This window comes from Macaca fascicularis, chromosome 7, assembly GCF_037993035.2.
Source record: "Macaca fascicularis isolate 582-1 chromosome 7, T2T-MFA8v1.1".
Taxonomy (NCBI): Eukaryota; Metazoa; Chordata; class Mammalia; order Primates; family Cercopithecidae; genus Macaca; species Macaca fascicularis.
The window spans coordinates 105023030-105044700 of NC_088381.1; the positions used below are offsets into that span (position 1 = coordinate 105023030).

The window sequence follows — 21671 nt, forward strand, 5'->3', positions numbered from 1 at the left end:
AAAATAAAAAATTTCTGCTCTGTGAAAGACACTATTAAAAGAATGAAAAAACAAGCCACAGAATGGGAGACAATATTTACAAAATACATACTTGATGAAGGATATGTATCTCAAGTATACAGAGTCTTAAAACTCAGTATTAAAAAACAAGCAACCAATTATACAACATGGTGACTACAGTTAATGACAATATATTGTATTTTTGAAAAATACTTAGAGTAGATTTGTTTGTTTGTTTGTTTGTATGTTTGTTTGTTTTTTGAGATGAAGTCTCACTCTGCACCCAGGTTGGAGTGCAGTGGCGCAATTTCAGCTCACTACGACCTCTGCTTCCCAGGTTCAAGCGATTCTCCTGCCTCAGCCTCCCAGGTAGCTGGGATTACAGGCATGCACCACCACACCCAGCTAATTTTTGTATTTTTAGTAGAGATGGAGTTTTGCCATGTTGGCCAGGCTGGTCTTGAACTCCTGACCTCAAGTGATGTACCCCCCTCAGCCTCCTGAAGTGCTGAGATTACAGGTTTGAGCCACCATGCCCGGCCTTAGAGAGTAGATTTTAAGTATTTATTTAAAAATAAATAAATAAATAAATAAATAAATAAATAAATAAATAACTATGAGGCAATACATGTGTTAATTAGTTAGATATAACCATTTCAAAATATATTTTATTTTATTTATTTTTGAGACAGAGTCTCACTGTGTCGCCCAGGCTAGAGTGCAGTGGCACAGTTTGGGCTCACTGCAACCTCTGCCTCTTGGGTTCAGCAATTCTCCTGCCTCAGCTGCCCAAGTTGCTGGGATACAGGTGCCTGCCACCATGCCTGGCTAATTTTTGTAGTTTTTGTAGAGATGAGGTTTTGCCATGATGGGCAGGCTGGTCTTGAACTCCTGACCTCAAGTGATCTGCCCGTCTTGGCCTCTCAAAGTGCTGGGATTACAGGTATGAGCCAGCGTGCTTGGCCTTAGAGAGTAGATTTTAAGTATTCTCACCAAAAAGGAGATAACTTTGTGAGGTAATGCATGTGTTAATTAGCTAATTTTAGCCATTTCACAAGGCATATATATTTTAAAACATCATATTTTACATGAGAAGCATGTACATTTTTGTTTGTTTGTTTCATTTTGTTTTGTTTTTTTGAGACAGAGTCTTGCTCTGTCACCCAGGCTTGAGTGCAGTGGTGCAATCTCCGCTCACTGCAACCTCTGCCTCCCTGGTTCAAGCAATTCTCCTGCCTCAGACTCCTGAGTAGCTGGGATTACAGGCGTGTGCCACCAGTTCTGGCTAATTTTTGTATTTTTAGTAGAGACAGGGTTTCACCATGTTGGTCAGGCTGGTCTCGAACTCCCGACCTCATCATCTGCCTTCCTTGGCCTCCCAAAGTGCTGGGATTACAGGTGTGAGCCACCGTGCCCGGCTGAGAAGTATGTAAAATTTTATCTGCCAATTTTAAAACTGCAAAATCATTTTCTAGTAAGGTTGAGCCAAGTTATATGTCTAACAGCAGTATTTGAGAGTATCCATCTAATCTTAACTTTGTTGCAGTGAATAATTTTAAAAAAACAGAATGTGATATAAATGTATGTATGTAACATATAATTGTAAGCCAATTTGGATAACAAAAAAGAAAAGAAAAAAAAAACATAGAAAGGGGCTAGGGCTAGGGTTTTCACTGCTAGAAAAAAAAACAGCAATCCAATTATGGCCCAAATAACAAAAAACAGGCAAAACAATGTGAATTGACACCTCATCAAAGAAGATAATACAGAAGGCAAACAAGCATATGAAAAGGTGCTGAACACTACACAGTATTCCACTAGGGAATTGCAAATTATAACAACAATAAAATACGTTATACATCTATGAGAATGCATAAAACCCAAACCACTGACAACAAATGCTGGTGAGGATGTGGAGAAACAAGAACTCTCATTCATTGCTGGTGGGAATGCAAAATACTGCCTCCACTCTGGAAGACAGTATGGCAGTTTCTTACAAAACCAAACATGCTATTAACATATAATCCAGCAATTGCACTCCTTGGTATTTACCCAAATGAGTTGAAAACTTATGTTTACACAAATATAAAACATATATTTACACACACACAAAATATATAGATATCTATAGCAGCTTTACTCATAATTGCCAAAACTTAGAAGCAACCAAGAAATCTTTCAATAGGTGAATGGAGGCCAGGCGCAGTGGCTCTCATCTGTAATCTCAACACTTTGGGAGGGTGAAGGGGGTGAATCACTTGAGCTCAGGAGTTCAAGACCAGCCTGGGCAACATGGCAAAACCGTATCTCTACAAAAAATACAAAAATTTAGCCTGGCGTGGTGGCATACACCTGTAGTCTTGACTACTCAGGGGTGCTGAAACAGGAGAGTTGCTTGAGTCCAGGAGGTCAAGGCTGCAGTGAGCCAAGATTGTGCCACTGCACTCCAGCCTAGATGACAGAGTGAGACCCTGTCTTAAAAAAAAAAGAAAAAAAAAAAAAGAAAAACAAACCAAAAAAAAAAAAAACAGAGGAAAAGAAAAGAAAAAAAAGGTAAATGGATAAACAAATACTATTCAGCCATAAAAAGATAGGAGCTGCTGGAAGCAGTGGAATCCCAGCACTTTGGGAGACTAAGGTGGGAGCATTGCTTGAGCCCATGAGTTTAAGAGCAGCCTGGGCAATATAGTGAGACCCTGTCTCTAGCAAAAATAAAGTAAAATATAATAAACAAACAAATAAACAAACATGAACTATCAAGTCTTGAGAAGATATAGAGGAAACTTAAATACATATTGCTTAGTACAAAAAGTCAATCTAAGAAGGCTATATGTTGTATGATACCAACTATGTGACATTCAGGAAAAGGCAAAAACTATACAGACAGTAAAAGAAAAAAAAAAAAAAAAAGAGTGGCTGCCAGAGAGTGTGGGAGTGGCAGAGATGAATAGATGAACACAGGGGATTTTTAGGACAGTGAAACTATTCTGTATGATATTGTAATAGTAAATACATGACACAGTGCTGTTGGCAAACAGCTATAAAACTGTGTGACACCAAGAATAAGCCACAATGTAAACTACAGAGTTTAGTTAATAATGTATCCATATTGGTTTATCAATTGTAACAAATACTAATGCAAGGGACTAAAGCACATAAAATTGGAACAATACAGAGAATATTAGGCCCCTGCACAAGGATAACACACAAATTTGTGAAGTGTTCCATATTAAAAAAATAAATTTAAAAATAAAACAAAAAATAATAAGGGAAACTCTGGGGGTGACATGGTATAAGATAACTTCTGTACTATCTGATCACTTTTCTTTCTTTTTCTTTAGAAACAGGGTCTCATTCTGTTGCCCAGGCTAGAGCACAGTGCTGTGACCATAGCTCACTGCAACCTCGAACTCCCGGGCTAGTAGTGATCCTCCCCTTCTGGCTCCCAAGTAGCTGGGACTACAGACATGAGCCACCATGCCTGGCTATTTTTTGTTTTATTATTTCTTGTAGAGACATGGTCTCACTATGTTGTCCACACTGGTCTCCAATTCCTGGGTTCAAGTGATCCTCCTACCTTGGCCTTCCAAAATGCTGGGATTACATGTGTGAGCCAGTATGCCCAGGCTCACTTTTCATTAAAGCGAAAACTGCTTTTTTTAAAAAAAAAAAAAAAAAAAAAAAGCCTATTGGAGTCGCTTCCAAGATGGCCAAATAGGAACAGCTCTGGTGTACAGGTCCAAGTGAGATTGATGCAGAAGATAGGGAATTTCTGCATTTCCGCCTGAGGTACCTGGTTCATCTCATTGGGACTGGTTGGACAGTGGGTGCATCACACAGAGGGTGAACCAAAGCAGGGTGGGGCATTGCCTTACCCTGGAAGTGCAAGGGGTTGGGGGATTTCCCTTTCCTACCCAAGGGAAGCTGTGAGTGACCATACCTGGAGGAATGGTACACTTCTTCCCAAATACTGTGCTTTTCCCATGGTCTTCGCAACTGGCAGACCAGGAGAGTCCCTCCCATGCCTTGCTCAGTGGGTCCTACATCCATGGAGCCTTGCTTGGTGCTAGCGCAGCAGTCTGAGATTCACCTGGGATGCTGAAGCTTGGCGGGTGTAGGGACGTCCACCAGTGCTGAGGCTTGAGTAGGCAGTTCTATGCTCACACTGTAAGCAAAGCGGCAGGGAAGCTCAAACTTGGCAGAGCCCACTGCAGTTCAGCTAGACCTACTGCCTCTCTAGATTCCACCTCTAGGGGCAGGGCATATCTGGACAAAAGGCAGCAGAGAGCTTCTGCAGACTTAAACGTCCCTGCCTGACAGCTTTGAAGACAGCAGTGGTTCTCCCAGCATGGCGTTTGAGCTCCAATAATGGACAGACTGCCTCCTCAAGTGGGTCCCTGACCCACATGTAGCCTGACTGGGAGACACTTCCCAGTAGGGGCCGACAGACACCTCATACAGATGGGTGCCCCTCTGGGATGAAGCTTCCAGAGGAAGGATCAGGCAGCAATATTTGCTGTTCTGCAGTCTCTGCTGGTGATACCCAGGCAAACAGGGTATGGAGTGGACCTCTAGCAAACTCGAACAGACCTGCAGCTGAGGGGCCTGTCTGTTAGAAGGAAAACTAACAAACAGAAAAGAATAGCATCAACATCAACAAAAAGGACATCCACACCAAAACCCCATCTGTAGGTCACCAACATCAAAGACCTAAGGTAGATAAAACCCCAAAGATGGGGAGAAACCAGAGCAGAAAGGCTGAAAATTCCCAAAACCAGAACACCTCTTCTCCTCCAAAGGATCACAACTCCTCGCCAGTAAGGGAACAAAACTGGATGGAGAATGAGTCTGATGAGTTGATACAAGTAGGCTTCAGAAGGTCAGTAATAACAAACTTCCCCGAGCTAAAGGAGCATGTTCTAATCCAGCGGAAGGATGCTAAAAACCTTGAAAAAAGGTTAGATGAATGATTAACTAGAATAATCAGTGTAGAGAAGAGCTTAAATGTCCTGATGCAGCTGAAAACCACAGTATGAGAACTTCATGAAGCATACACAAGCTTCAATAGCCGATTCGATCAAGCAGAAGAAAAGATATCAGTGACTGAAGATCAAACGAATGAAATAAAGTGAGAGGAGAAGTTTAGAGAAAAAAGAGTGAAAAGAAATGAACAAAACCTCCAAGAAATATGGGACTATGTGAAAAGACCAAATCTACGTTTGATTGGTGTAACTGAAAGTGGCAAGGAGAATGGAACCAAGTTAGAAAACACTCTTCAGGATATTATCCAGGAGAACTTCCCCAGCCTAGCAAGGCAGGCCAACATTCAAATTCAGGAAATACAGAGAATGCCACAAAGATACTCCTCAAGAAGAGCAACCCAATCCCAAGATACATAATTTTCAGATTCACCAAGGTTGAAATGAAGGAAAAAAAGTTAAGGGCAGCCAGAGAGAAAGGTCGGGTTACCCACAAAGGGAAGCCCATTGGACTAACAACAGACCTCTCGGCAGAAACCCTACAAGCCAGAAGAGAGGGGGACCAATATTCAACATTCTTAAAGAAAAGAATTTTCAACCCAGAATTTCATATCCAGACAAACTAAGCTTCATAAGTGAAGAAGAAAAAAATCCTTTACAGACAAGCAAATGCTGAGAGATTTTGTCACCACCAGGGTTGCCTTACAAGAGCTCCTGAAGGAAGCACTAAACATGGAAAGGAACAACCAGTACCAGCCACTGCAAAAACATGCCAAACTGTAAAGACCATCGATGCTGTGAAGAAACTGCATCAATTAATGGGCGAAGTAATCAGCTAAAATCATAATGACAGGATCAAATTCACACATGAGAATATTAACCTTAAATATAAATGGGTTAAATACCCATTTATATTTAAATACCCATTAAAAGACACAGACTGACAAATTGGTTAAAGAGTCAAGACCCATTGGTGTGCTGTATTTAGGTGCAAAGACACATATAGGCTCAAAATAAAGGGATGGAGGAAGATCTACCAAGCAAAGGGAAAGAAAGAAAAAAAACAGAAAAAACAAAAGCAGGGATTACAGTCCTGGTCTATGATTAAACAGACTTTAAACCAAAAAAGATCAAATGGGACAAGGCCATTACATAATGGTAAAGGGATCAATTCAACAACAAGAGCTAACTATCCTAAATATATATACACCCAAAACAGGAGCACCCAAATTCATAAAGCAAGTTCTCAGAGACCTAAAAAGAGACTTAGACTCCCACACAGTAATAATGGGAGACTTTAACAACCCACTGTCAATATTAGACAGATCAACGAGAGAAAATTAACAAGGATATCCAGGACTTGAACTCAGCTCTGGGCCAAGCAGACCTAATAGACATCTACAGAACTCTCCACCCGAAATCCACAGAATATACATTCTTCTCAGCACCACATCACTCTTATTCTAAAATTGACAACATAATTGGAAGTAAAACACTCATCAGCAAATGTAAAGGAACAGAAATCACAACAAACTGTCTCTCAGACCACAGCGCAATCAATCAAATTAGAACCCAGGATTAAGAAACTCACTCAAAACCACACAACTACATGGAAACTGAACAACCTGCTCCTGAATGACTACTGGGTAAGTAACAAAATAAAGGCAGAAATGAAGATGTTCTTTGAAGCCAATGAGAACAAAGACACAACGTACCAGAATCTCTGGGACACATTTAAAGCAGTGTGTAGAGGGAAATTTATAGCACTAAATGCCCACAAGAAAGCAGGAAAGATCTAAAATTTACACCTTGACATCACAATTAAAAGAACTAGAGAAGCAAGAGCAAACACATTCAAAAGCTAGCAGAAGGCAAGAAATAACTAAGATCAGAGCAGAACTGAGGGAGATAGAGACACCCACAAAAAACACCCTTCAAAAAATCGATGAATCCAAGAGCTGGTTTTTTGAAAAGATCAACAAAATCGATAGACCAACAGCAAGACTAATAAAGAAGAAAAGAGAAAAGAATCAAATAGGTGCAATAAAAAATCATAAAGGTGATGTCAGCACCGATTCCACAGAAATACAAACTGCCATCAGAAAATACTATAAACACCTCTATACAAATAAACTAGAAAATCTAGAAGAATTGGATAAATTCCTGGACACATACACCCTCCCAAGACTAAACCAGGAAGAAGTTGAATCTCTGAACAGACCAATAACAAGTACTGATATTAAGGCAATAATTAACAGCCTACCAACCAAGAAAAGTCCAAGATCAGATGGAATCACAGCTGAATTCTACCAGAGGTACAAAGAGGAGCTGGTACCGTTCCTTCTGAAACTATTCCGATCAATAGAAAAAGGGAGAATCCTCCCTAACTCATTTTATGAGGCCAGCATCATCCTGATACCAAAGCCTGGCAGAGACACAACCAAAAAAGAGAATTGTAGGCCCATATCCACAATGAACATCTATGTAAAAATCCTCAATAAAATACTGGTAAACTGAATCCAGCAGCACATCAAAAAGCTTATCCACCATGATCAAGTCAGCTTCATCCCTGGGATGGAAGGCTGGTTCAACATATGCAAATCAATAAACATAATCCATCACATACACAGAACCTATGACAAAAGGCACATGATTATCTCAACAGATGCAGAAAAGGCCTTCAACAAAATTCAACAGCCCTTCATGCTAAAAACTCTCAGTAAGCTAGTTATTGATGGAACCTATCTCAAAATAATAAGAGTTATTTATGACAAACCCACAGCCAATATTATACTGAATGGGTGAAAACTGGAAGCATTCCCTTTGAAAACTGGCATAAGACAGGGATGCCCTCTCTCACCACTCCTATTATGTTGGAACTTCTGGCCAGGGCAATCAGGCAAGAGAAAGAAAGGGTATTGAATTAGGAAAAGAGGAAGTCAAATGGTCTCTCTTTGCAGATGACATGATTGTATATTTAGAAAACCCCATCATCTCAGCCCAAAATCTCCTTAAGCTGATAAGCAACTTCAGCAAAGTCTTGGGATACAAAATCAATGTGCAAAAATCACAAACATTCTTACACACCAAGAACAGACAAACACAGAGCCAAATCATGAGTGAACGCCCATTCACAATTACTACAAAGAGAATAAAATATCTAGGAATCCAACTTACAATGGATGTGAAGGGCCCCTGCAAGGAGAATTACAAACCACTGGTCAACGAAATAAAAGAGGACACAAACAAATGGAACAACATTCCATGCTCATGTATAGGAAGAATCAGTATTGTGAAAATGGCCATACTGCCCAAGGTAGTTGATAGATTCAATGCTATCTTCATCAAGCGACCACTGACTTTCTTTACAGAATTGGAAAAATCTACTTTAAAGTTTAAAGTTTTACAGCATTGGAAAAATCTACTTTAAAGTTTTAACCACAAAGGAGTCCGCATAGCCAATACAATCCTAAGCAAAAAGAACAAAGCTGGAGGCATCACGCTACCTGACTTCAAACTACACTACAAGGCTACCGTAATGAAAATAGCATGGTACTGGTACCAAAACAGAGAGATAGACCAATGAAACAGAACAGAGGCCTCAGAAATAACACCACACATCTACAGCCATCTGATCTTTGACAAACCTGACAAAAACAAGCAATGAGAAAAGGATTCCCTATTTAATAAATGGTGCTGGGAAAATTGGCTAGCCATATGTAGAATGCTGAAACTGGATCCCTTCCTTACACCTTATACAAAAATTAACTGAAGATGGATTAAAGACTTAAATATAAGACCTAAAAGCATAAAAACGCTAGAAGAAAACCTAGGCAATACCATTCAGGACATAGGCATAGGCAAAGACTTCATGACTAAAACACCAAAAGCAATGGCAGCGAAAGCCAAAATAGACACATAGGATCTAATTAAACTAAACAGCTTCTGCACAGCAAAAGACACTATCATCAGAGCAAACAGGCAACCTAGAGATTGGGAAAAATTTTTTTCAATCTATCCATCTGACAAAGGGCTAATATCCAGACTCTACAAAGAACTTAAACACATTTACAAGAAAAAAACTAACAACCCCATCAAAAAGTTGGCAAAGGATATGAACAGACACTTCTCAAAAGAAATTTACGCAGCCAAACGCTTGTGAAAAAACGCTCATCATCACTGGTCATCAGAGAAATGCAATTCAAAACCACAATGAGATACCATCTCACGCCAGTTAGAATGGTGATCATTAAAGAGTCAGAAAACAACAGATGCTGGAGAGGATATGGAGAAATAGGAATGCTTTTACACTGTTGGTGGGAGTGTAAATTAGTTCAACCATTGTGGAAGACAGTGTGGCAATTCCTCAAGGACCTAGAACTAGAAATATCATTTGACCCAGCAATCCTATTACTGGGTATATACCCAAAGGATTATAAATCATGCTACTATAAAGACACACACGTATGTTTATTGCAGTACTATTCACAGTAGCAAAGATTTGGAACCAACCCAAATGTCCATCTATGATAGGCTGGATTAAGAAACTGACACATATACACCATGGAATACTATGCAGCCATAAAAAAGGATGAGTTCATGTCCTGTGTATGGACATGGATGAAGCTGGAAACCATCATTCTCAGCAAAATATCACAAGGACAGAAAACCAAACACCACATATTCTCACTTATAAGTGGGAGTCGAACAACGAGCATACATGGACACAGGGAGGGGAACATCACACACCCGGGTCTGTTGGGTGATGTGGGTGCTGGGGGAGGGATAGCATTAGGAGAAATACCTAATGTAAATGACGAGTTGATGGGTGCAGCAAACCAACATGGCACATGTATACCTATGTAACAAATGTGCACGTTGTGCATATGTACCCTAGAACATAAAGTATATTTTAAAAACCTATTAAAAAATGAATCATGATCCTTTAGACAGGTAGCTAAAGGATCCTTATATCCTTTAAAAGGATTACTATAGTCAAGCAAAGTGCCATGGGACTGACTTGAAAATTTTAAAAATAGCCTTAACCATCATATCTATGTTCATTAATCTCATGTCTAGCCCAGTCTAGAACACTTCCTTACATGTGACTGCTGGAAAGCTACTCTAAGATGCTTCCCTAGCAATTCAAACTCATTCTATCAAAAACTGAACTTACTTATTCACCAATTTCTTTAATATAATCAATGCTTTCCTCTTTCTCAACTAGTTATTTACTAGATTTGCAAGCTATTTCCTACTTCTTCAAGCCACCCTTTTCCATCTATCCTCATACATTTTATTTATTTATTTATTTATTTTTTAAGACAGGGTCTAACTGTCGCCAAGACTAGAGTGCAGTGGTGCAAACTCGGCTCACTGCAACCTCCACCTCCCGGTTCAAGTGATTCTCGTGCCTCAGCTTCCTCAGTAGCTGAGATTACAGACATGTGCCACCATGCCTGGCTAATTTTTGTATTCTTAGTAGAGCCAGGGGTTCCCACCATGTTAAATAGGGGGGTCTCGAACTCCTGGCCTCAAGTGATCCACCCGCCTCAGCCTCCCAAAGTGCTGGGGTTACAGGTGTGAGCCACAGAACCCAGCCTTTTTATCATTTTTCAATTAGATTAACTAGTCTTCCAAATTTGAGAATTTTGATTCTGAAATATATTTCCACATTTATAAATGAAAGTGTAAATCTAATCTCATCACTCCTGTTTAACTTTCAATATTCATTGACTATAGAATCAAGTCCAAGGTACTTAACTGAGAGATCATTTATACTGCCTGGCATGGTGACTCATGCATGTAATCCCAGCACTTTGGGAGGCCAAAGTGGGAGGACTGCTTGAGACTAGGACTTTGATACCAGCCCAGGCAACATAGTGAGTCCCCAACTCAATTTTTAAAAAAGACCTTTCATAATCTCTCCAACTTCATTTCCCACCACTTTCCATGTTAAATTTTATACTGTGATACTAAATTGCTTATAGCTCCTTACAGTATCTCACCCCCGTATTGATTCCTTTATAAGGAATTCTGTTTTCTCTGCACCTCCACCCTCACCTGTTTACCTTGCTAAGTCTTATTCATACCACAGGAGGCATTTTCTCCTTCAGATTTTCCTGACTCTGTCTTCCTCATCCCCTAAACTCCCCTATCCCAAAGCCATTTCTCAGTTTACACAGTGTGATGGTTAATTTTGTTAACTTGGCTGGGCCATGGTGCACAGATATTTGGTGAAACATTATCCTGGATGCTTCCGTGAAGGTGCTTTTTTGATGAGATTACCATTTAAATCACCAGACTTTGAATAAAACAGATTATACTCCATAATGTGTATCCAACTACAATTCTTTTCTGAGGCTTACCCGCCTCTTCCCTCAGATTTTGGACTCACTAAAAGTTCACAATTGCATGAGCTATTTCTTTACAATAAATCACTGTCCCTCTCTCTATGTAGTCTCTATGTGTACACACATATCCTTTTGGTTCTGTTTCTCTGGAGAACCCTGATTAATACATATGGTATTCTCAGCTACTTGTGTGCCTAATTGTTATTCATTATTTTATTTACAGAACTGATCAGTGTGTGACATATTGCGGGAGCCTGATATTTATAGACTTGATAATATTAATAATAGGACATTCTTTTCTTCCCTGTAACAAAAGAGTGATTCATTTTCTTCTTCTCATCTTCATCCATATTTCTGCAAAAGCCCAGCTTATATGAGAGATGAAGACATAGATAATATCTTTGATAATCATTTTGAGAAGAGAAAAAAAGCTATAATTTATCTCTTTCACTTCTCATAGACAGGCAACTGTTAGAATGATAGAAAATGAAGAAATGGGTATGTTGGTTATGGTGGTGGTGGAGGGGAGTAGGGGAAAACTTACCTGTTGTGGTATGAAACATTTAGGGAAAGAGCATTAATGAGTTACTTCCGATACATTTGGAAAAATAATAAGGAGAATTAGTCCTAAAGTTTGAACTCACTGCATAAAACAGAGAGAGAGAGAGAGAGAGAGAGAGAGAGAGAATCAGCTTACTAAAAGGAAAGAAAATATGAGGTTTCTCTTTATCCTGGAGACGGTTAGCACCCAGATAACAGGCTTTAAAAAAAGGAGGAAATGAACTTTACTCAATGAAAAATATTATAATTTTCTCTAAATTTATTCTACTAATTCATCACATGGTTTGAATGTTCTCATCGTGGTAGTCACTATTCTGCTTTATTTCTTATTTCCTAGCTAGGAAAATCAACTTTTTCCTTTGTTTTGCACATAATTTGATTTGGCCTTAAGCCTTTGCACAAGCTATATACTTCCCGATTGGAGTATTTACTCTGATAAACTGTACAATCTTTGCTTTTGTTTCATAGATTTTTATGGTACTTTATGTTCATAAATACGATTCAAATCCTGACTGAAGCAAAAAAAAAGAAAAAAAAAACACACTTCAAAGCTGAACCGGTAACAAACTTCTTGAGCGCACTGTCTGCTCATTACAGCATACATAACCAAAATTTTGTGAATATTATAACCTCTGTTGTTCCAAGTTAATTTACATTCAAGTTTTCCATTTTGTTTGTTAGTTTTCACAGCGTCATGCTCTGTCCCCCAGGCTGGAGTGCAGTGGCGCCAGCCATCGTAGCTTATTGCAGTCTCCACCTCTGGGGCTCAAGCGATCCTCTCACCTCAGCCTCCCCAGTAGCTAGGACTACGGGTATGCACCATCATGCCCAGCTAATTTTTTTGATTTTTAGTAAAGTCAAGGTCTCGCTATGTTGTCAAGGCTGGTCTCGAACTCCTGGGCTCAAGCGATCCTACTGCCTCAGCCTTCCAAAGTGATGGGACTACAGGCGTAAGCCACCGAGCCCAGCCATTTTAGTTTTTTAAACTCTATTTTGTACATTTACTAAAGGATAAGTTCCTTTCATTAACTTAAACCACCAATTTAGGAACCCATCAGCACCTCATATTATGCCTATTCTCTGGGGTGTATTAAAAATATTATTGCTCATTACTCAGCACCCAGAAGAGTACTTGGCACATAGCATGTGGTCACTAAGTATTTGGCCTCTGAAGGAATCATGAGCAACAGGAGTTAAAGTGACATTTATAAAAGCAATTCTGAACTATGGAACAAAAAACCCAAATTTAAATTACTAGTAGTTAATTATACCATTCTTAGTTCACGGAGGTAGGCGAATTGAAAACTTTGGAAGTTTTTAAATTCTGTAAGGTTTAACATTTATTCTTAGAGGATTCACATATCGTACATAAGAATCCAGATCTCATTCCAGCACGTCAGTCAAAAAAAAAAAAAAAAAGTCACCAGCTCCAAGGTTTTAGTGTGAAACGTTCTTTGGCCAGAATCTAGACAGTACTTTTGTTTACTCAACCGGAGCCCGATCTGGTGCCATTTTCACTCGACCGTCGCTTCCAAACACGCCCCTCCCACCTCTCATCCCAAACCACACACAAAGAAGGAAACCACAAATTTCGCCACGTCCTGGGAAAACTCCACGAGGCCAAGTGTGAGGCCACAAGACGCCGCTTTTAGTTCCGCGTTTTCCCTCTTGTAATCCTATTAGGTTTTGTCCAGACAACGTTTTGCTCTTTCAGAAGAGAAAGAGCGTTTTGCGCTCGTCGTCTTGGATTCGACAACCATAAGCGGCCCGTTAGGGCAGCCACCGCAGCGGATTAAGTTCGACTGGTTTCTCTCCAAATTCCTCCCGAGCCTTCTCTTCAAGCTCTCCTTTTCGCCTGGAGGCCCCGCCTCGCGGCCCGGCAGCGCGGCACGCGCATGCCCGGTGAGCGCCGCCTGCGCCTTCCCCTGAGGCGCGCCGCCGCCCCGTAGGCCCTCGCGCGCCGCCAGCGGCTGGCTCCCTCCGTCCCTCCCGCGCCGTGTCCCGCCCCTCTCCTCCTCCCGGTCGTTTGTCCGTGAGTCTGGAACCGGGAGGTTCAGAGCTAGTGGCGATTGGCTGACGCGGTGGCTGCGCACTGGGCCGGAGAAACTCTGGTCGGGCGCGCGGTGTCGACTCCCCGGGCTATGCTAGGCGCATCTCAGGTAAACGGTAGGGCAGGAAGGTTTGGGCGACGGAGAATGATAGTGGTGGGCACAGATCAGCCCTGGAGTTTTCGGCCGCAGACTTTTCCTTGGAGAAGGAGAAGGGGCCGCGCGGAGTCTGTACTTAGTGAATGCTGACCCCGCGTGGCCGAGAGTGACGGGGCTCCCTCGAAGGTCAGTGTCGTGGGGTCCTCAGGTGGCAGACAACTCTTTCTGGGTATGATTTTGGTATTGTCTCCAGTTTCCTAATACTGGACCTGAGCAGCTGAGCATTTATTCAAGGGTGTATTTTTTTTGTTTTTGTTTTTGTTTTCCCCTTAAGTCGCGGTTAGTCAGAAGGTTCCAGTCCTTGCCCAAACTCTGATCGACTCTGTGTCCTTGAGAGAGTCACTTACTCGTTTTATATTTCAGTTCTGACACGTGGAAGTGTGGGCGAAGAATGAGGGGCTTCTTTAAGCGCGCTGAACCATGCAGTAAAAAGATACTGTTGGAATTTTTTTTTTTTTTTTTTTTTTTTTTTGTTCACTATGTCCCTGGGCCCAGTGCAACGTTTGGGAAGCATTTTAAGCTCGATGGATGGAGGGAACAAGACAGCCGCATTATTAGACAAGGATAGTAGAAAGGAACAACTTTGCACAAGCACACGCGTTTGGAAAAGCTCCTTTGAGCATTTTATGCAGGTTAAATCACAATGGTAGTAGAGAGAAATAAGTCAAAACAAAGGGCCAAACAAAAAACTACATTTCAAGGAGGTGTTTTTTTGTTCCTAGGTAACTTGAATATACTATCACAAGTTATTGGCGTTTCAAAGTTTTTCCTTGTGATCTGGTATGGAGTTAATCTAAAATGACAATTACATAATCATTCCATGCAATCGTATGCCAATAAAATTAATTAAAACAAAGTTGACTTTTTAATGTAAGAAATAGGAATCAAGACATGTCATTGATGGGAAGTATGATGGCAATCAGCAAAATGAATGGGATATGTATACAATTTTCCTTCAAAGGCAGAGAGTTTAAAGAAATATTTTTATTGCGTTAATATTTAAAGTATGAAGACCTATAGAAAAGTGTATGAATCATAAGTGTACAGCTCAGTGAATTTTCACAAAGTGTACATACCTATGTATCCAGTATCTAGATCAGGAAAGAGTATTAATGTATCCCAGAAGCCTCACTTCATGGTTCCAAAGGTAATCATTATCTGGACGTCTAACATTATATTTCACCCATTATTTACTTTATATAAATGGAGTAATATGGTATTTAGTCCTTAGTGTCCGATTTTTGCTCAATATTTTATTTGTGAGATTTATTCAAGTTATGTAGCAGTTCGTTATTCTCATGCTGTATGTATAGTGTTTCTAGTTTTTGGCTATTACCAATCTGCTATAAAGATTTTTAGAAATATTTTGATGAAATTATGTTTACTTTTTTTTTCTTTTTTTTCTTCTTTTTTTTGAGATGGAGTCTCGCTCCACCACCCAGGCTGGAGTGCAGTGGTGCAATCTCGGCTTACTGCAACCCCCACCTCCCGGGTTCAAGCAATTCTCCTGTCTCAACCTCCCGAGTAGCTGGGACTACAGGTGCCTGCCACCACACCCGGCTAAGTTTTGTATTTTTAGTAAAGACGGGGTTTCACCTTTTTGGTCAGGCTGGTCTCAAACTCCTAACCTCAGGTGATTCACCTGCCTTAGCCTCCCAGAGTGCTGGGATTACAGGTGTGAGCCACTGCGCCTGGCCATGTATACATTTTTACTGCGTATATGCCTACTAGTAAAATTACCGTGTTACAGGATAGGCAGATGTGTGCTTGTGGTATACACTACTGAAAAGTTTTTCATATTGTGTTGATTTACACTTTAGTGGCAGCTTGAGAATTCTGGTTCCTCCAAATGCTTGCAACATTTCACATTGTCTTTTTAATTTTAGCCATTCTAATAGGAATATAGTGAAATAACATTGGGATTTTCCCATAATTTCCCTAATGAATGATGGTATTGAGCACATATTCATGTGTTTACTGGCATTTGGATATCCTCTATTTCTGTAAGGGACCAGACAAAAAGTGTAGGCAGCCCTCGCTTTGTAGAGTTTCAGTTAACCAAGTAATGTGTGAAGCTCGGACTACCTGTATTTTAGGTTGTACAGGCTGTACAGTCTCTGTTACATATTCTTTTCTGTTTTTTTCCTCTTTTCTTTGTTCCCAACCATTTAAAAATGTAAAAACCATTCTTAGCTCATGGGTTATACAAAAACAGTTGTTAAAAGATAACTTTAGGCATATTAAAATTTTAGGGTTTATATGAGCATTCAGCAATTTCATAAATTGGGTATCACCAGACCACAAGTCGTTCAAGACTCCACCAAGAGGGTGTGAAGGGAAAACTTTTATAAGGTGTTTATGGAAATAGACAAAGAAAATATTTGATTGGTTACAGTGGAATGTCTCTAGTTAGAAGTTGGTTGGTGGTTTCTGATTGATTAAACTCAAGTTTAGTTTTACTGTTTACATTGAGTTGGGTTTTGGTTTATTTACATAGGAACCCAAAGTGCTGGAACTGTCTCAACCTAATGGTTTCCCAATTAGTTTTTTTTTTTTTTTTTTAACACAGTCCACTGGCTGGATTTGGGTTGTGGGCCATAGTGTACTAACCCCTGCTCTATTGAAAAATGTTTGTTCAATCTTTTGCCAATTGTTTGGATGTGAAATCAGTAACTGAGATGGGCTACATTAGAGAAATATATATCCATAATACTATGTCTGTCTGTCTATCTCTCTATCTATCTATCTATCTATCTATCTATCTATCTATCTATCTATCTATGTATCTATGTGTGTGTATGTATATATATATTTTTGAGATAGGGTGTACCTCTGTCACCCAGGCTGGAGTGCAGTGGGGCGATCTTGGTTTACTGCAGCCTCTGCCTCCTGGGCTGAAGTGATCCTCTTACCTCAGCTTCCCAAGTAGCTAGGATTACAGGCACACACCACCATGCCTGGGCTAATGTTTGTATTTTTTTGTGGAGATGGAGTTTTGCCACGTTGCCCAGGCTGGTCTTAAACTCCTGAGATCAAGTGATCCTACTTCCTTGGCCTCCCTAAATGCTGGAATTACAGGCACAAGCCACTGCACCTGGCCAGTATTGTTAAGCAGCATGAGTTATAGTGGTTTGGTGTTGAATTTCAGATCTCTAAATATACTTTATTTGGTTTACCAGTTTTACCTTGAGACTAATTAGAGGCCAATTTGATTCTTGTCTGAATTGTTTTTACTTCTCCCACTTTCTACTCACCCTGTAAATCTGAAGAACAAAAGAGAGGTAAGAAGTGAGAAAAGAAAGGAGAGACAATCTTTCTTTGATACTATTTAAAAGGCTAGGAAAGAAAAGTATGAATGTCCAGACAGTTCCGGGTATTTTGAGTAAAAAATATAAAAAAATACATTGTTTCACATGTTCCTGTGAAGAGATCACCAAACCGGCTTTGTGTGAGCAACATGGCTGTTTGTATCACCTGGGTGCAGGCGGACTGAGTCTGAAAAAGGAGTCAGCAAAGGGTGGTGGATTGTCATTAGTTCTTACAGGTTTTGGGATAGGTGGTAGAGGTAGGAGCAACGTTTTGCAGGCAGAGGGAGGATATCACAAAGTACATTCTCAAGGGTGGAGAGAATTACAAAGAACCTTCTTAAGGGTGGGGGAGATTACAAAGTACATTGATCAGTTAGGGTGGGGCACAAACAAATTACAATGGTGGAATGTCATCAATTAAGGCTATTTTCACTTCTTTTGTGGATCTTCAGTTGCTTTAGGCCATCTGGTCACAAGGGATATGATAGCTTAGCTTGGGCTCAGAGGCCTGACATATATAATATACTTATTGTAATATTTTGAAGTGCATATTGTCCTTTGAGCTATTCCATCCTGGGATGGCTTTTTAAAACATTTTTATCTAGTGATTGAGTATACTCATGATATAGGAAGTAATAGCCATTGACTTGGGCCATGAAGCTCAACTGTGACATCTCTTCCCAGGATCCATCCTGGGAAGTCGTTTCTTCCTTAAATGTCCCTTTGGACTGCCCAGTTCATCTTCTTTTACTCTTGGCCCCCTGTCTTTTACTCAGTATTGCCCAAAATTTTACTTTAATGCCCTTCAGCCCACCATCCATGTTAACATTTTTAGCTAACACTTTCTCGGTTTTTGTTGTTGTTCTTGTTGTTGCTTTTAGAAACAGGATCTTGCTGTCACTCAGGTTGGAGTACAGTGGTGCAATCATAGCTCACTGTAACCTTGCCCTGGGTTCAAGCTGTCTTCCCCACTGCAACCTCCCAAGTAGATAGGACTATAGGTGCTCAACATCACACCTATTTTAGTTTTTGTTTTTGTTGAAACAGAGTCTAGCTTTGTTGCCCAGGCTAGTATCCAACCCCTGGCCTCAGGTCCTCCTGCCTTGACCTCCCAAAGTGCCAGGATTACAGGCGTTAGCCACGGCACCAGCGCCTTTTTTGTTTTTAAGTAATTTATAGAAGTGAATTTAGTGCACATTTAAACATATATGCTAATACTAATGAAGGGTGTGAGGGTAATTTCATCAGTGTGATCCTTTCTTTGATATGTATAATTGGTTTTTTCCAGTCTTACTTGATTGTTATGCAGATGGATTTAAGATGGGCCTCACCTTCCACTATCAATTCATTGCAGTTAAGTAAGCTTTTCTTATATAGAAATTCTGGATCCAGTACATACTGCATTTCATTACACACACATGTGCACACACACACAATGACTAATGTAAATACCTTCCTGCTTTATAAGTCCCACACAAAGCAATTGTATTCATATGCAGTGTTTTTCATGGCACTCCTTGAATCAACTTGGAGTCACTGCAAATTATTATGGGTAATAAAGGGCATGTGCCAGTGGAAGGGATTCTCAGACAAGGGAGTCCCCTCCCTCCATGGCTTCAGACTTCATAAGGGAGCAAATAGGGAATTAATGTGGCACAAATATTTAATTTGTACCATCAACCTTAGGTGATGCTTTCATGTTAATAAGGATGTATTTGTGGGTTGAATTGTAGTCACTAGCTTCCAACAGTACCTTCTCCTCTGGACATTGCCTGCACTACATTGCCATTGTTGACTTCTGGAACAATTTTCCAGAATTTCATTGCTAACACACCTTGCCTGTTCTGGTTGCAGTTTTTAGATACTTTATTTAGGTTACATTTAATCTTGTTTACCCTGTTTAGGGTGACTGTGTGTTCAAGGTGAATGTATTTGTCTATTGCTTATTTGTTGCTTTTATAATTTATTTCCAGCAAATCTTATTACTAGTATGTCCAGCTACCTGGGACTGGGGATGGGCAGATGACTCACTTTCACTGGCAACTTCACATACCATCTAGAGATGGCTTAGGGTTGATGAGAGAAAAAGAGATAATGTACAAGATGAATCAATTGTAGCTGTTTTTGTTAGCATTGTATTATTATTCTCTCTATTGAATTTATTAGATTTTGAGACTATCATAAAGAGAAGATAGAACTGTTTTAGAGCATTAATTACAAAAAAGTTTACTATAGTGGAAAGAGCACAGGACATAAGAGCAAAAGAAGTGTGGCTTACTACCTGTTTGTGTTAACTTTTCCTGTGACTCAACTTTCTTTTGTGAAATGAGGCATTTTGATGAAGTATTTCTAATCTCTGGTAATCTTTTTCAAAAGACACAGAGTTGGGAATGCCAAGAGACCATAGGGGTCATTTAGGCTACCTTCTCAGTTTAGTCACATAGTTACTAGAACCTATTTTTTTCTGATTTTTATTACAGTTGCTTTTTCCATTATACTACCTGTGATAGGGAGCCTTCTAAAGTGACCTTGGTGTTCACTCTTATGTAGTTCCTTCCTCTTGAGGGTGAACTAGACCTAGAGGCTCACTTCTACTAGAATATGGCGAAAATGGTGTGATGTCACTTATCAGATTAGATTACAAAATTTATGACTTCCCCTTTTTGCTGGCACTCTGTTGCTCACTCACCTTGAGGAAGTCAGCTGTCATGTGAGCTGACCTGTGAAAAGGCCCACCTGTCAAGGAACTGAAGGGGACCTCCAGCCAGTAAGGAACTGAGTTTCTCAGTCTAAAAACCCTCAGGCATTTATTTAATTATTTGAGATGGAGTCTCACTCTGTTGCCCAGGCTGGAAAGCAGTGGTGTGATCTTGGCTCACTGCAACCTCCGCCCCCAGGTTCAAGCAATTCTCCTGCCTCAACCTCCTGAGTAGCTGGGACTACAGGCTCGTGCCACCATGCCCAGCTAATTTTTTATATTTTTAGTAGTGATGGGGTTTCACCACGTTAGGCAGGATGGTCTTGATCTCCTGACCTCATGGTCCACCCACCTTGGCCTCTCAAAGTGCTTGGATTACAGATGTGAGCCACTGCGCCCGGCCCCCTCAGGGATATTAATCCTGCCAGCAACCACCGAGAGAGTTTAGAAGCAGATCCTCTCCTTGTTGAACGTTGAGATGACTGTACCCCTGGCTGACACTTTGATTCCAGCCTTGTGAGAGACCCTGGGCTGGAGGACTTAGCTTAGCAACACTCAATTTCTGATTTTTAGCAACTGTGAGATTACAAATGTGTATTGTTTTAAGCTCTTGAATTTGGGTTTAATGTGTTAGGTAGTGATATGGTTTGGCTGTGTCCCCATGCAAATCTCATCTTGAATTGTAGCACCCATAATTCCCTCATGTTGTGGGAGGGGTCCAGTGGGAGATAATTGAATCACAGGGGTGGTTTCTCTTATACTGTTCTAATGGTAGTAAGTCTATGAGGTGTGATGGTTTTATAAGGGGAAACCCCTTTTGCTTGGCTTTCATTCTCTTTTGCTGCCACCATGTGAGACGTGCCGTTCACCTTTCATGATGATTATGAGGCCTCCCAAGCCACGTGGAACTGTGAATGCATTAAACCTCTTTCTTTTGTAAATTGCCCAGTCTCAAGTATGTGTTTATTAGCAGTGTGAAAACGGACTGACACAGTAAACAGACTAACACAGTAAATGGACTAATACAGTAGAGTGGGGTGCTGCTGAAAAGATACCCGAAAATGTGGAAGTGACTTTGAAACTGGGTAACAAGCAGAGGCTGGAATAGTTGGGAGGGCTCAGAAGAAGACAGGAAAATGTGGGAAAGTTTGGAACTTCCTGGAGGCTTATTGAATGGCTTTGCCTAAAATGCTGATAGTGATATAGACAATAATGTCCAGGCTGAGGTGGTCTCAGATAGAAATGAGGAACTTGTTGAGAACTGTAGCAAAAGCAAAGAGACTGGTGGCATTTTGCTCCTGCCCCAGAGATTTGTAGAACTTTGAACTTGAGAGAGATGATTTGGGATATCTGATGGAAGAATTTTTTTTTTTTTTTGAGATAGAGTTTTGCTCTTACTGTCCCTGTTGGGGTGCAGTGACACAACCTCCGCCTCTGGATTCAAGTGATTCTCCTGCCTTGGCCTCCTGAGTAGCTGGGATTACAGGCACGCACCACCACGCCCAGCTAATTTTTTGTATTTTTAGTAGAGACGGGGTTTCATCATGTTGGCCAGGCTGGTCTCA

The 21671-nt window shown here is 40.5% G+C and overlaps 1 protein-coding gene and 1 pseudogene across 22 annotated transcripts in view; both read left to right on the forward strand.

Moving 5' to 3' along the window:
- The first annotated feature begins 3133 nt into the window (after positions 1-3133).
- On the forward strand, positions 3134-3234 carry LOC123574776 (U6 spliceosomal RNA; annotated as a pseudogene).
- Positions 3235-13921: 10687 nt separating this feature from the next.
- MIPOL1 (mirror-image polydactyly 1) overlaps positions 13922-21671 on the forward strand; it is a 403522-nt gene continuing 395772 nt past the window's right edge. For 15 of the 22 annotated variants that reach the window (XM_045396307.3, XM_045396304.3, XM_045396308.3 and 12 more), the window contains exon 1: positions 13922-14052. The gene's annotated coding sequence lies outside the window, so the exon portion shown is untranslated. Of the gene's footprint in view, positions 14227-21671 lie in introns of all 22 variants that reach the window. The other 7 variants (XM_073998508.1, XM_065548737.2, XM_073998511.1 and 4 more) reach the window with 1 other exon arrangement.